The 15,399-nt window shown below is 37.7% G+C and overlaps 1 pseudogene; it reads left to right on the top strand.

Annotated features, from left to right (window-relative positions):
* Positions 1–14,529: 14,529 nt before the first annotated feature.
* Positions 14,530–14,667, top strand: LOC136168111 (small nucleolar RNA SNORA18; annotated as a pseudogene).
* The last annotated feature ends 732 nt before the right edge of the window (positions 14,668–15,399 follow it).

Raw genomic sequence — 15,399 nt, 5'->3', positions numbered from 1 at the left:
AATAAAATGGAGTCTCACCCACCGACTAGCTAAGGAAAGAAAAGTAATAAGTAAAACTGAGGTCGCTAAGTCATCTGCCTCCACACATTCCTGGGCTTCTCTGCGTGGTGGGAACCACTAGCTTACTTATGTTATTTGTCATTCTCATGTATTTTAAAACAGTTTTATTGTTATTATATGATATAGATACCAACCAGCTTTTGAATTACTAATAACCTTGACTAGTTACCTTGTCACTGTTTATGTGGGAAAAAATAAATTTCTACTATTTTGAGATTTTGTGCCACTTGAAGCCGAATGTAATTCTAACTAATAATATCTTCACCTATTTTTCAGGTTGTTCAATTTTCTTTTTTGTTTGTTTTTGTTGTTGTTGTTTTTGTTGCTTTCTTTTCTTTTTTTTTCCCTCTTTTCTCTTTTTTGTTTGTAATCGTGTTTTATAAGTTCTGCACACAAAATTTCATTGGCTATATGTATGTTACATTTAATACCTATCAGTAAAGGAGGCTGCATATCCAAGACTCACACAAAGTTGTGATTTTCATTGCAGTTGAGCATGTCATGATTCAAGCTTTATAAATTTTCAATCTCATTTTTCTGTTCTAGAATTCTACATGATGATGATTAAGGATATTTAAAGAATGAAGATCAGATATGTCTGTGTTTGAATACAAACTCTGAAATCAGCTAGCTAATTCACATTAAGAAAATTACCAGAAATAAACCCATGCACCTATGGGTACCTTATTTTTGGCAAAGGAAGCAAGAATATATAATGGGGCAAGGACAGCCTCTTCAATACGTGGTGCTGGGAAAACTGGACAGCTACATGTAAAATAATGAAATTAGAATACTTCCTAACACCATACACAAAGATAAACTCAAAATGGATTAAAGATCTAAATGTAAGCCCAGAAACTATAAAACTCTTAGAGGAAAACATAGGCAGAACACTCAATGACATAAATCAAAGCAAGATCCTCTATGACCCACTGCCAAGAGTAATGGAAATAAAAACAAAAGTAAACAAGTGGGACCTAATTAAACTTAACAGCTTTGCAGAGCAAAGGAAACTATAAGCAAGGTGAAAAGACAACCCTCAGAACAGGAGAAAATTATAGCAAATGAAACAACTGACATAGGATTAATTTCCAAAACATATAAACAGCTCACACAACTCAATACCAGAAAAACAAACAACCCAATCAAAAAGTGGGGAAAACACCCACATCTCTCCAAAGAAGACATACAGATGGCTAACAAACACATGAAAAGATGCTCAATATCACTCATTATTAGAGAAGTGCAAACCAAAACTACAATGAGATATCACCTCATACTGGTCAGAACAACGATCATCAAAAAGTCTACAAACAATAAATGCTGGAGAGGGTATGGATAAAAAGGAATGCTCTTGCACTGTTGGTGAGAATGCAAATTGATACAGCCACTATGGAAGACAGTACAGAGAGTCCTAAAAAAAAAAAAAAAAACTAAGAATAAAGCCACCATATGACCCAGCAATCCCACTCCTAGACATATACCCTGAGGAAACCAAAATTGAAAAAGACATATGTACCCCAGTGTTCATTGCAGCACTATTTACAATAGCTAGAACATGGAAGCAACCTAGATGTCCATCGACAGATGAATGGATAAAGAAACTGTGGTACATATACACAATGGAATATTACTCAGCCATAAAAAAGAATGCATTTGAGTCAGTTCTAATGAGGTGGATGAACCTAGAGCCTGTTATACAGAGTGAAATGAGTCAGAAAGAGAAAGATAAATATCATATATTAATGCATATATATGGACTCTAGAAAGATGGTACTGAAAAATTTATTTGCAGGAAAGCAGTGGAGAAACAGACTTATGGACATGAGAGGGGAGGAGACGGTGACATGAATGGAGAGAGTAACATGGAAACTTACATCACTATATGTAAAATAGACAGCCAACGGGAATTTACTGTGTGTCTCAGGGAACTCAAACAGGGGCTCTGTAACAACCTAGAGGGGTGAGATGGGGAGGGAGATGGGAGGGAGGTTCAAAAGGGAGGGGACATAGGTATACCTGTGGCTGACTCATGTTGAGGTTTGACAGAAAACAATAAAATTCTGTAAAGCAATTATCCTTCAATTAAAAAATTAATTTAAAAAAGAAAGAAAATTGCCTAGTTCCCTGACCATCAGTACCCTTGTCCAAAAAAAAAAAAAAAAGATGAATAAAAACAACCTACAGCGTTTAAAAAGAGAGCTAAGAGAGCTAATGTGGACAAAACCCTTAATAGTGAATATTGCACAGAATAAGCACTTAATAATTGGTAGTTTCCATTATTTTTGGTACTGTTATTTTCATTTATCTGGAGGGAAGTAAGCAGCAATCATTTTATGTTGTGTACATCGATTCTGACCACTGGGATGCACCCTAGCCCCTGGCTCTTTCATTGACTATAACATTTCCCTTTTCTAGGCTGCATTTCAGGTTTTGCCAAAAAAGACAGGATGAAAAATTATATGAAAAGAGATCAAAGGAGAAAACTCATAATATCAACAGCAATCATTAACAATAATAACCTCAAGATAATAGAAGCTGTCCTCAGAAGAACTTCATAGCTATTGCACAATTTAATCTCTGCAATACTCTCTAAGGTAGTTATCATTCTACCAAAAGCTATTCCACTTGCTCAAACTTACACAGAAATGAAACAGAAGTGAGAAAACTAAAACTTAGGTTTCTTTGACACCAAAATCCTTGTTCTTACTCCATAGACAACAGTTTGAAAAGACAGATGGAAGCTATGGAGCCATTTTCACTCCCTCAGTAATGAAAGAACACTACTAAAGGAAAAACACACTACAGCCTTTGTATTCCCTAATGCCCGTTCCGACCATTGGCTTTGATTCAACTGCACCATCAGTTCAGTCAGAACTGTAGTCAAGTCCAACACTAGTCTCTACCAATTTACTATTTGTTTACTTTAGCAGATTTGTAGCAGGCAAAGTTTGAGTGAAAGTTGTAAAAAGCATGGTGAACACGATTATGCTTTTGCGTTTGGAATCTTTTCATTTTGCTGGAAACAGCCTTATCTTAGTCATAAATACACATGTACACAAAATAAAATAAAAACAAAAATGATAAATAACAAGTCACTCCATCTCCCTGAATCAGTTTCCTCATAAGCTCAATGATGGTTTGGTAGGATGGTCTCAAGAGCTGGAGTTCGGGGATAAAAGAGAAAAAGGAAAAGAACATTTTCAAGTTTTTTTGAATGTGACCCTCCTGATTAGGTGATAAAAAGCTAAAATGCTAAAAGGGAGTATGTTTCTCATGCTTTGGTGAGGCAAAAGAAAACATTTTGAAGAGTCATTATATACTTTATGATATACTTCATTTAAAGGAATCAAATGTGTTTAATTTTTTTTTGTCTTTCTTTTTCTGTTGTTGTTGTTTTGCATCTCGTCTCCAATAAACACCTGTAGCTGAGGCTTAAAATTTCTTCAGTGTCCCTGGAACCTGTGGTACTGCATGTGATGAACCAAGTGGAACAATAAATAAGAGTATAATAGGACATGTCAGACCCTTTTTAATTTTGTTTCAAGTCAACAGAATTCTTCACTGGTTGACTTGCCATTGCAGGAATGAAAAATAGAACATTCATTTATATACTCATTAAGAAGCTTTTCGGTCCTCTACTTACATACCACAAATGACAACAATGAGATTTCCCACAGAACAAAAGAAAAAGCTTTCAGACCCCAGCAGTGACTTCAAAGAATGAACACAGGAGAAAACAGTCCTCTGCAAGAGCATCCCTTCCCAGGTCTGCAGTGTGATTTATGACAGGTCACCCTCTTCCTTGCATTTTAGTGTCCCTAGATGCCACTAAGGTGTTAATAATGCTTATCACTGATCCCCTCGGGCAAGGTTAGGAGGCTATTGAGAAAAGACTATAAATCAGTGAGTTACCAAATGAGGTGCTCTGGAAATACAAAGCCCCCTAATACTTTCAGAAATACTATTACACAGAGCCTAGGGTGCACCCCGGCCCAGCCCTGCCCCGGACGACATACACACCCCCTCCCAGTGGTGGTACTGTGTCCACGTGCACAATTCTCTCCATCCTCTCACACAGAGAATCCTCTGCCCTCCATCCAGAACAACTGGAGCAGAGAGAGGAATAGTTTGATCATCTCTGTACTCTCCTTCTTGTAAAGTTGTAAATTCCTGACCATAAAATCAGACCACATAATATGAAAACCAGGCCACATGGCCTCCTTCTGGCTAGCGGCTTGAAAACAGCTCAATTAAATGGACATTTCTAGCTCTTTGCCTGCATGCCAGCATCCCACAGCAGACACACTCTGAATAGGGGAAGTCCACAGAGGGAAGGGCAGGTGACTGAAGGAATAAAGTGCACTCTGCTTACAAAGATTATCTGGTGTATTCGTTAGGGACTTTCAGATAAAGAGAACCAATAGAAAGTATGTGTATCTGTGTGTGGAGACAGATTTACTTTAAGGAACCGGTTTACACAACTCATGAAGGCTGCAGGTACAAAATCTGCAAGGTGGCCCAGCAGGCAGGAGCCTGCGAGGGGAGCCAGCGCTGTAGTTCAGGTCTGAAGGCTGTCCACCGGCTGAATTCCTTCTTGCTCAGGAGGTCACTCTTCTGTTGACCGTCCACTAAAGAGATGAGACCCACCTACATTATGGGGGCTTCCCCAGGGACTTGGTGGTAAAGAATACGCCTGTTGATACAGGAGATGTGGGCTCGATCCCTGGTTGGGAAGATGCCTTGGAGAAGGAAATGGTGACCCTCTCCAGTATTCTTGCCTGGAAAATCCCATGGACAGAGGAGCCTGGTGGGCTACAGTCCATGGAGTTGCCAAAGAGTCAGACACGATTAAGTGACTAAACAACAACCCACATTATGGATGGCAATCTGCGCTACTCATAGTCCATGAATTTAAATAATCTTGCCCGTTGTGTATTAAAATATGATCATGCTAAAAAATAAATAAATAAATAAATAAAAATAATAAATAATCTTGCCCACAAAAACACACCTTCCCAGAAACATCCAGAGTCATGTTTGACCACCTATCCAGGCACTGTGACCCAGCCAAATCAACACCTAAAATTAACCATCACACCTTGTAAATATGTATTTGCACCTCCATTTCATCTGTTAGGCTGAGGAAGCAAAGAGTACGAGAGGGTCTTTACTGTCTTTGTTTAAAGCCTAGCCCAGTACTTGGTGTGCGATAAATGTTCATTAAACTGAAAAATGCTGGGTCTTGAGTCAGTACTCTTTACGCGGTCCTGTTGTCGTTCAGTTACTGAGTCGTGTCCAGCTCTTTGCAACCCGGACTGCAGCACGCCAGTCTCCTCTGTCCTCCACTATCTCCCACAGTTTGCTCAACTTCATGTCCACTGTGTTATAATTTTATCCAACCATCTCGTCCTCTGCTGCGCTCTTCTCTTTAGGCTCCTACACAGTATAACCTTAAGAGTCTTCCTTGTGAAGTTATTTAGTGAAAGTTTATCTGTTATGGATAGCACTGTGTCTCCCCCCAAATTCATATGTTGAAACTCTAACCCCCAATGTGATTATAGCTTGGGATGGGGCCTTTAAAGAGGTCATAATAGTTAAATGAGGTCACAAGGGTAGGACCCTAATATGATAGGACTGGTGTCCTCACACAAAGATGAAGAGTCAGTGAGAACACAAATATAAGAGAAAAGGCCACTTGAGGACAGAGTGAGAAGGGTCCTGTCTGCAAGCCAAGGAGGAAGGCCTCAGGAGAAACCAATCCTGCGAGTAATGTGATCTTGGACTTTCAGTCTCCAGAACTCTAAGAAAAAAAAATCTCTGTTGTTTAAGTCACCCAGCCTGTGGTATTCTTTTTGTGGCAGTCCTGGCAGACTAATATACCCTCCAACACACAGTTCCCCAATTCATTAACAAACAAACCCGTCCAGTCCTGGCTCTGGATCAGAATAGGGGCCTGCAAAAGTCGCAATGAAGGAAAAACAGTTGGTTTGAACTGCATGGAGCCAGTATGATATCTGAATTGGACAGAAATTGCAACAAGGTTCCTTTAAGGAAGCGAAATAAAAATCTAAAAGAGGTAGATGTATACACATTGGCTTCCTCTCCAAACCTGCAGAATACAAGGTACATTTTCATTTTCCCAGAGTAATAAATGGCATAGTCTCCTTCCTGGATTTTTTTTTTTTAATAACTCAGAAGAGTTTTAGGAGTATTAGTCACTCATGCCTCAGTCTGAATTTGTAGTAATCTGCATTCTTAAATCACTGAAATCTGAAGAAAAGAGGGGGCAAAACATAATTCTGAATTCAAAGATCTTTAGTAAGGTGATACAGAGAATTATTTAATGTAGCCTTATGTCAGAAACTGGGCTTCCCTAGTGGCTCAGATGCTAAAGAACCTACCCACAGTGCAGGAGACCTGGGTTCAATCCCCAGGACAAGAAAATCCCTTGGAAAAGGGAATGGCAACCCACTTCGATATTCTTGCCTGGAAAATTCCATGAAAAGAGGAGATTGGCGGGCTATAGTCCATGGGGTCGCAAAGAGTCAGAACAACTGAACTGCTAATACCTTCACTAAGTCAGAAACTAGGGACTTCTTCCAAAATTTATCTAGGGTTGGCCTTATCATCCCCTGCATCTCAGTGCCAGGCCAGAGTTAAAGAACTTCAAAAAAGAAAATACAAAATTTCATGACCATTAAGTTTCTTTCAAAATAAAATCAAGAAGAACTTTAATGCCACTGAATCTCCTTTAAGAATTGTTTTTTCTCATTATTCCTCTAAAATTTATCAGGCTTTCCTATCTATCTTAGTTCCTTTGTTGTCCACAGTATTTTCTTCAAAAAGGGCTCTTGGCTCCCCTGCCTACATTAGCCATCTAAATTCTCATTTTCCTTAAAGATACAAATGAACCACCAGAACCACTGTAAAGCCTGCCTTGACCAGTTCAACAGAAAATTCCCTAGCATCCTTCACCTCTTTTTGCTCTTTTTAGTCTTTTGACACTTGAAATATATACAAAACACCAACTGCCTTCTCAGACATTCATCTTAATCCATCAATTAGATAATAAGTTTTTCATGTCAGGGAACATCTTGTACATTTAACTGCAGGCACATGAAACACTAAGGCTCAAACACATAATGTCTTCAAAATCTCTGCACTGACTTGTGAGTAGATAAGTGATGAAATAGCAGTCTATCCTTGCTCCCAACAATCTGCTTGCTCTTTAAGATTTCATGCTGATAATAATGTTTGGTATGGGAATATATGCTATATGGAATGTCTGATGTGTAAGGAAGTAAGGCACCAGAGAATTCTAACATGTTATGGAACTTCCTTTTACTTGGCATTTTACATAATACAGATTTCTGCCTCCAACAGAGATCTGTATTCAAGGCTAGTGTTTTTGGGGACAATTCAATCATTTATTCATAAAACATTATATTCCAATGTGTACCATTAACTCTGAGAAGTTCTGGAGATATAATAGTTCACATGCTGGGGGAGGAGAAGGGAGCAGGACAAATCATTTGTCTTCATGAAATTCCTAGTCCAGGCGGGAGACAGTCACCATGAAAAACTATATAAATGAAGACAATGCGAATGAGACCACAACCTAGGGCCTCTCTCTCAATCCATCTTTCCATTCATGTACTATTGCTATAATTGAAGTTCTCCAAAGGGAGTCATACCAATCTGTAAGAGCAGAGAGCAATGGAATTTGGTGAATGTGGCAGGCAGCATCTAAAATGGCCCACAGTGACCCTAACTTCTGGTATTCCCACTCTGGTGTGTGAGCTGAATCTAGCGACTTACCTTTAGTAAAAAGCACAGCAGAATTAGGTTTTAAAGATGATGATTTGTCCCTTGCTTGCACTCTTTCAATGGCCTTGGTTACCTCCTCAATTTGATAATGCAAACTACTATGCTGTGAGCAGCCAGTGGCAAGGCTAGGAACTGAAATATTGCAAGGAATGGAGGTAGACCCTAGGCAACAGCCTCTGAGGAACTCAGTCCTGCTAGAAACTACATAAGTGAGCTTAGAAGCAGAACCTTCCCCAACCCTGGAGATGTCTATACCCCTGGCTGACACCTACATTACAGCCTGAGGTGTCCTATGCCCTGGAAGACTCAGCCACATTGCACCCAGACTCTTATCTCCCAGGAACTTTGAAATAATATATATTTGTTGCTTTAGCTAAATTTTTGGATACCATGTAATGCATAATAGGTAACTAATAAAGTCAATCATATTAGGGAATATATTTCTGGGGATTCCCTTCATGTACTTTACAACAAGCATAAAGATGGAGAAGAGAATTTAGGCAGAAGAGAACATTCATGAAACGTAGTGTGCTTTGCTAAATATGTGGGGTTAAGAATTTAGGATTCTGTGTTTGTTTTGTCAGTAAAATACATTTATAGTAACCAAAGGGGAAAGGCAGCAGGGAGGATTAAGTTGGGATACTGGTATTAATATTACACACTACTGTATATAAAATAGGTAACTAATAAGGACCTACTGTATAATACAGGGAACTCTACTCAATATCCTGCAATGGCCTATAGGGGAAAATAATCTAAAAAAGAATGGATGTAAGTGTATGTGTCACTGATTCACTTTGCTGTACACCACAAACTAACACAACAGTGTAAATCAGTGATATTCCAATACAAATTAATTTTAAAAAATGAATTCAGGATTCTAGCTCGAATTTATACCCTGAATAGGTCAGTTCAGTTCAGTCGCTCAGTCGTATCCGACTCTTTGCGACCCCATAAATATCAGCACGCCAGGCCTCCCTGTCCATCACCAACTCCCAGAGTTTACTCAAACTCAGGTCCATCGAGTCAATAATGCCATCCAACCATCTCATCCTCTGTTGTCCCCTTCTCCTCCTGCCCCCAATCCCTCCCAGCCTCAGGGTCTTCTCCAATGAGTCAGTTCTTTGCATCAGGTGGCCAAAGTATTGGAGTTTCAGCTTCAGCATCAGTCCTTCCAATGAACACCCAGGACTGATCTCCTATAGGATGGACTGGTTGGAGCTCCTTGCAGTCCAAGGGACTCTCAAGAGTCTTCTCCAACACCACAGTTCAAAAGCATCAATTCTTCAGTGCTCAGCTTTCTTCACAGTCCAACTCTCACATCCATACATGACAACTGGAAAAACCATAGCCTTGACTAGACAAACCTTTGTTGGCAAAGTAATGTCTCTGCTTTTTAATATGCTGTCTAGGTTGGTCATAACTTTCCTTCCAAGGAGTAAGTATCTTTTAATTTTATGGCTGCAATCACCATCTGCAGTGATTTTGGAGCCCAAAAAAATAAAGTCTGACATTGCTTCCACTGTTTCCCCATCTATTTCCCATGAAGTGATGGGACCAGATGCCATGATCTTAGTTTTCTGAATGTTGAGCTTTAAGCCAACTCTTTCACTCTCCTCTTTCACTTTCATCAGGAGGCTTTTTAGTTCCTCTTCACTTTCTGCCATAAGGGTGGTGTCATCTGCATATCTGAGGTTATGGATGGGTACATGACACTAACTGCACAAATACTAATGTTCATAACATTTCCTAACCTAAATTTGCCTTTCATAAATTTAAGAGAAGAATTAGCTTAGAGCTAAGTTTCCTATATGAAACTTAGCTATATGAAAACTTTGAAATTATTTTAGTGCAATCCCCCTTTCAAACAGACTCCTCGGTCACAGGTCCCGGGCCGGCGCTCTCACTCTGAGTGCTCCGGCAGAACTGCTTGTGTGTGTCTCCTTGTCTTCTCATCCCTTTTGCTTGGTTGTTATATTCACATGAGATTTTAAACCAACAAATTATGACAAAGAATCAGCATGATTCACCACAATACCTTTCAAAAATAGTAAAAAAAAAAAAAAAAAAGGGAAAAATTCAATAAGGTACACTAAATATTAGGAAGGTAGTTTCTATAGTCAAAGCATTCATTTTGTTTAAAAAAACAAAGATCCAGATCTCCAGTTTTATTGCCTCTTAATAGAACAGATAATAGAAACAAAGTGGGGAAACGGCATTATCTATTCATGACAGATGTTTCAACATATTGTAACAACCTGGGTTGATATTTCTTTTTGTGTTCTTTTAAATAAAAACACAATTCAATTACTATACTGAAATACCTTATGCCAATGGTTTTAAAAGGAAACTGTTGCCTTCTGTGGCTAAAAGCAATAGTTTAGTCTGATCCAAACCTGGCTTGAGAGAATATATCAAATCCTTTGGTACAGGGTTCCTTCCTTTCTATGTGAATGACTCATACTTGCATTTCTGGGTTTTTTTCCTAAGTAACCTCAGTTGTAATATTTTCACATGGCAAATGGTGTAGCTCTATAGCCCCAGTGTCTGTACACTACCAGGGATCTCTTTTGGAATTCATTCATCTTTTTAGCTGAGTGCAATGGGATAAAACAAAAATGGGTGTAACTGGGACTTCTCTGGTAGTTCAGTGGTTAAGACCCATGCCTCCACTGTAGGAGGAACAGCGTCAACCCCTAGTTCAGGAACTAAGACTTTAGGACCCTGGAACAACCAAAAAACAAAAAAAAAATCAGTGCTACCAGCTTCACCATAAGGAAATTGATGTACTGAAATGCCTCCAAAACTGGATATGATCCTCCTTCTAGTCAGAAATATTCATTCTGAACTGCCTTCCTTCCTCCTGCACACACATACCCTTCTCTTATCAGATTCTCAAAGTTTTTGTTGAACTGGCAAAATTGTTTGGTATCAAATATTGTTTTACAATATTTATTGAGTTGAATAGACAGATAAACACCAGAATGCACTTTAGTTCCCAGTTAGTCCCCCTATCAAACCCTCTAAATTTATGGGATATTAGTCAAATAATAAATAGTTGGAATATTTTGTCATGATTCCATTATACATTTTTTATCATGTGTTTTACAAATGTGTCATAGAGGAAGAGAGGACCAGATTCCAGAAGTCTGAAAGATAACCCACATGTAAACTACCTTAATTTGTATAATAAGCAATAAATCAGGTATCAATTTAATAGTGGGTCACATGGTAGAAAATATAGTGACAATTTTGGAGGGAAGAGATCTTTGGAAAACTTTACTAACTTTATTTCTTCTTATGAGAACAAGAATTTAAATGGTTTTATTATACAATATGCTAAAAGTTATTCTTCTCTCAGCTCTGTTACAGAAATCTAGGAGCATAAACACCCTATTAAATGGACTCCAGCATGGAACACTTATAGCAAACCCAATCTGAACATCATCACTCCCCACGTCAAGGAAAAAATGGAATGAAAGGGCCATATCATAGCAAGAGAAAACAGTAGACACTAGCAACAGATGATACAGTTCATTTGTTCATTTATTCACTTATTCATCAACACTGAATGCCCTTTTCAGTGGTAAGTACTAAGCTTGGCACCAGGGTTTTAATAATGAAATAGCCTCATGTTTGATGATAGAGTCTATGGAGGAATATAGTCAAGTAAACCACATTTGACGCATAAGCAATTACAGAGATACTGAAGATACTGGAGAGTCTGATAATAATAACAGACTCACTTCCAAGAAAATGCATATTCTAAATATACAAAGGTTTAGTGTTCAATTGCAGACGTTTCCAGGACCCTCAAATATTCATCCACAGACCACTAAGTACTACCACTGAGTCAGAACATCTGGTTTACGAAGTCTCACTAATTTGTATCTGTGGTGCCCAACAGTAGAAGCAGCACATAAGAAGTTCTCAGTGACCATGTGAACATTTTTGGTAGATATAGCTTTCTGTGGATAAAAATATCCTTACTATGGGCCAGATGTCCTTGGTACACAGTAATTTCTAGAGACTTACCACAGTTTACTTAAGCTTCAGTAATGCGTGCCCTGTTGTACTCACATAATTACTTGCTTATAAAGTGCTGTTCCAACAAACATAAGATTATTAACAAGGTTATTTTTATTTACCATGTTTCCAAACCAGGTCATCTACCAGAGGAATTAATTTATAAGGTAAAAGTACAGATAGTCCAAAAGAATTGGCTCAGATTAAGTATCTGCTTGTGGTAAAAAGAAATACTTCACTGATATTTCTGGATTCATCCAAAAGTAAATCCAGACCTATTTTTTGCAGCTTTAATTTCCATGTTTAAACATTTTGAGGTTGCCAACACATAGGCTGCTAACTAAAAAATAACCAAATAGCACTAAAATACCTCTTCAATTGTCAATTCAAAACTTCCATGAAAAAAGAGATTTGGGTTTTTTCTGCTTTTTACACAAATCAATAAAAAAATATCTTATTGAAATTCACTTAGGTATAGATTTAGATACTTTTGAAAATTAGCTGAGTTTCAATCAAAAATACAAAGGGATAACTGAAACAAGCAAATGTTTCTTTTGGAAGGAAAGTGATTAAATAAATAAAGTAGATTTATTTTTATAGAAGGAGAAACTGAAGCTCAGATTCATAAAAGGGGCACTTGGTTACAGGGAAAAAGACATAGTCCTATAGACAAAGCTTTCTGTCTCTGTCAATACCACTCTTCACACTAGCCAATGTTTTTTGTTTTCAATTTTATTCAAATTCATTTCTGTAGGCTAGATTTAGTTTAAGGAAAAAGAAAGCAAAACACCATTCATTTAAAACAAAATTCATCCATTTAGCATGCATTTTTTTATCCATCCCATCAGTTAATATACTAAGTATCTATTGAGTAACTTCCACATGTTCTGCCCAAGGCTTGGAAAGGAGACCTGGCTGCAGAAGTCAGCTAGGGAACTGGTGCTAAGACAGGAAGTTGGAAATGTAAGCAGGAGCCCATCCAGAAGGTCTTCCTGGTTAGAAGAGAGTTCAGATTTTCTTACAAATGCAAAATTAACCCATTCAAAGCTTTTACAGAAGGGTGTAATGCAAACCAACATATTTTAAATCAATCTACTCTTAACTTTGAACTTTCTGCTCTAGTTAAATTACAGTTTCTATCAAAACACACCTTGCATTTTTCTTTCTCTGTGATGCACAACTTCTTTCCATATGCAAATGAACTTTTATACCAATCAACTACTTAATGATATGAAACTTTGAGGATCTAAAATACATGACCTTTGAAAATCATTTAGGAAAAATATATTTGGAGGCACACTCAAGTTCAGAAGATTTTAAGTTCAGTCCAGAATGTTAGTTTCCATGACTAGGTCACTGTGAAAATGTTGTGTCCACTTTACTTTGACTCTAAGAGTCTATTGACTTGTGGCTACTGCTTCAAAGTGGCTACAAAACCATACTTCTTTTTTAACTATATATTGTCTGCCTCACACTTCTCTCAGGGTTATAGTATTGTCTTTCTTTGCCCTGCCACTCCTTCATGTCTCTTATTAGTAAAGTCAGCAAATGTATCATGTAACCAAGTTATCAAGAAACTTCTTTAAACTAAATACCATGAAGGATATTACAAAAGACACATAGACACACACAAGAAGGAAACTCCAAGGGAAGAAAATGAAGAAGAAGAAAAAATAACACAATATATTTTAGGCAAAGGCATAAATAAGATTATAAAAAAGGTGAAAATAATATTTGTATTGCCAGCTACTTTATAGGCAGATATGCATTTATTGAATACCAAATATGTTGCTCCAGCTATTAGCAGCTAATATCATCATCTGATTACTAGCACCAAAGAACATGCTAAACACTTTACATATATGATCTCATGCAATCTGTCTAGCAGCTCTGTAGTCAAATAGATGGGCACTATCATTATTCCATATTATAAAGTAGGAAACAGAGAATTTGGCTCCAGAGCTTAGACACTTTACCCAACACTTCTCAAACTTCTATAAGGATGAGAATCACTTGAAGAACTTGTTTAAAATACAGAAACATGAATACTATCATTTCTAGCAGATTTTGAGATGAGGCCAAAGAATGTGAATTTTTATAATCTCATAAACTATCATTAATCGCTACCACCACCACCAAACCATCACCCTAACCCAAATGCAATGATTCTGATATTGATGATCCATTAACTACATTTAAAAAATTGTGTGCTATGATACACTATATCCCCTAGGACTCTATTAAAGTTTGTATGCACACACTCACTGGGAAATAATATTAAAGTATTTTGATTCAATAGATCTAAGGTGAGCCCTGAGAGCCTGTATTCCTGAAAAACTTAGAGGTGATGCCAACGTGCTTAGTCTAAGACATATTTTCAGTAGGCAAGACCAACTAGAGTGCCAGAAAGTTTAAGGTTGAAGATATAAGAGATGTCAATTCTCTTCCATAAAGAATTTATACTCTCCAACAACAAAATGAACAAATAACCTATGAAATGGGAAAAAATATTTGCAAATAATATATTTGGTAAGGGTTAATACCCCCAAATACATAAAGAACTCATATAACTACAGACAGTGAAAAACCACCTGATTAAAAAAAGGGAAGGAGGTTGAGGTCTATCCCAATGGTCTATCCCAATTTTTCTATAAAACCTACTTTGTTGGAAATGCCTCAGAGGGTAACATGTAGTTTCCTTTACTCACAGAACTACCTGTTAGGTCTGTGGGAAAGAGCTACAAGAGACAGCTGCCCATTAAACTATGAAAAACCTAACAAACTTTTTTTTTTTTTTAATCTTCAGTTCAGTTCAGTCGCTCAGTCATGTACAACTCTTTACGACCCCATGAATCACAGCACGCCGGGCCTCCCTGTCCATCGCCAACTCCCGGAGTTTACTCAAAGTCTTTTATCTTAGGTACTGGCATATCACAATGATCTCTGTCAAGTTCCAGGGTGTGATAACTTAAGAATGAATATGATTTGAACTTAATACATTTTTAGAGGGTGCCATCATGAACTGGGCAGATCCATTTTCTGGCCCTAAACATGATGCTATAGTAAACTGCTTGAGGAAATTGGATCTCCAATATTACAGGTGGGAAATTTTGAAGCACATTCCATTGAAGATCAAAGAGGCCCAACTAAAATAATTGTGGGCAGATACACATGACAGTTGTGGATTGAGCAGAACTTCTTTTTGAAAGGGCTGTTTTGAAGATTATGACTGGAGGAGCTAAGGTGATTGGCAGTGGAAAGAATCAGGATGTGTGGAAATTCCTTAAAAATTTATTGACTTAAATCACTTTGCCTATATTACACATATAAAAAGAAACCCTTTACACTGTGGGGGAAAAGTGACAGAGGATCTGAATAGACTTTTTTTTTCCAAGGAAGACATAGAGATGGTCAATAGGTACATGAAAAGATGTTCAGCATCACTAATAACCAGGGAAATGCAAATCAAAACCATAATGATAT

Source organism: Muntiacus reevesi, chromosome 4 (assembly GCF_963930625.1).
Source record: "Muntiacus reevesi chromosome 4, mMunRee1.1, whole genome shotgun sequence".
Taxonomy (NCBI): domain Eukaryota; kingdom Metazoa; phylum Chordata; class Mammalia; order Artiodactyla; family Cervidae; genus Muntiacus; species Muntiacus reevesi.
Note: the sequence above shows the minus strand (reverse complement) of the source record. Positions and strands in the feature narration are given on the sequence as shown.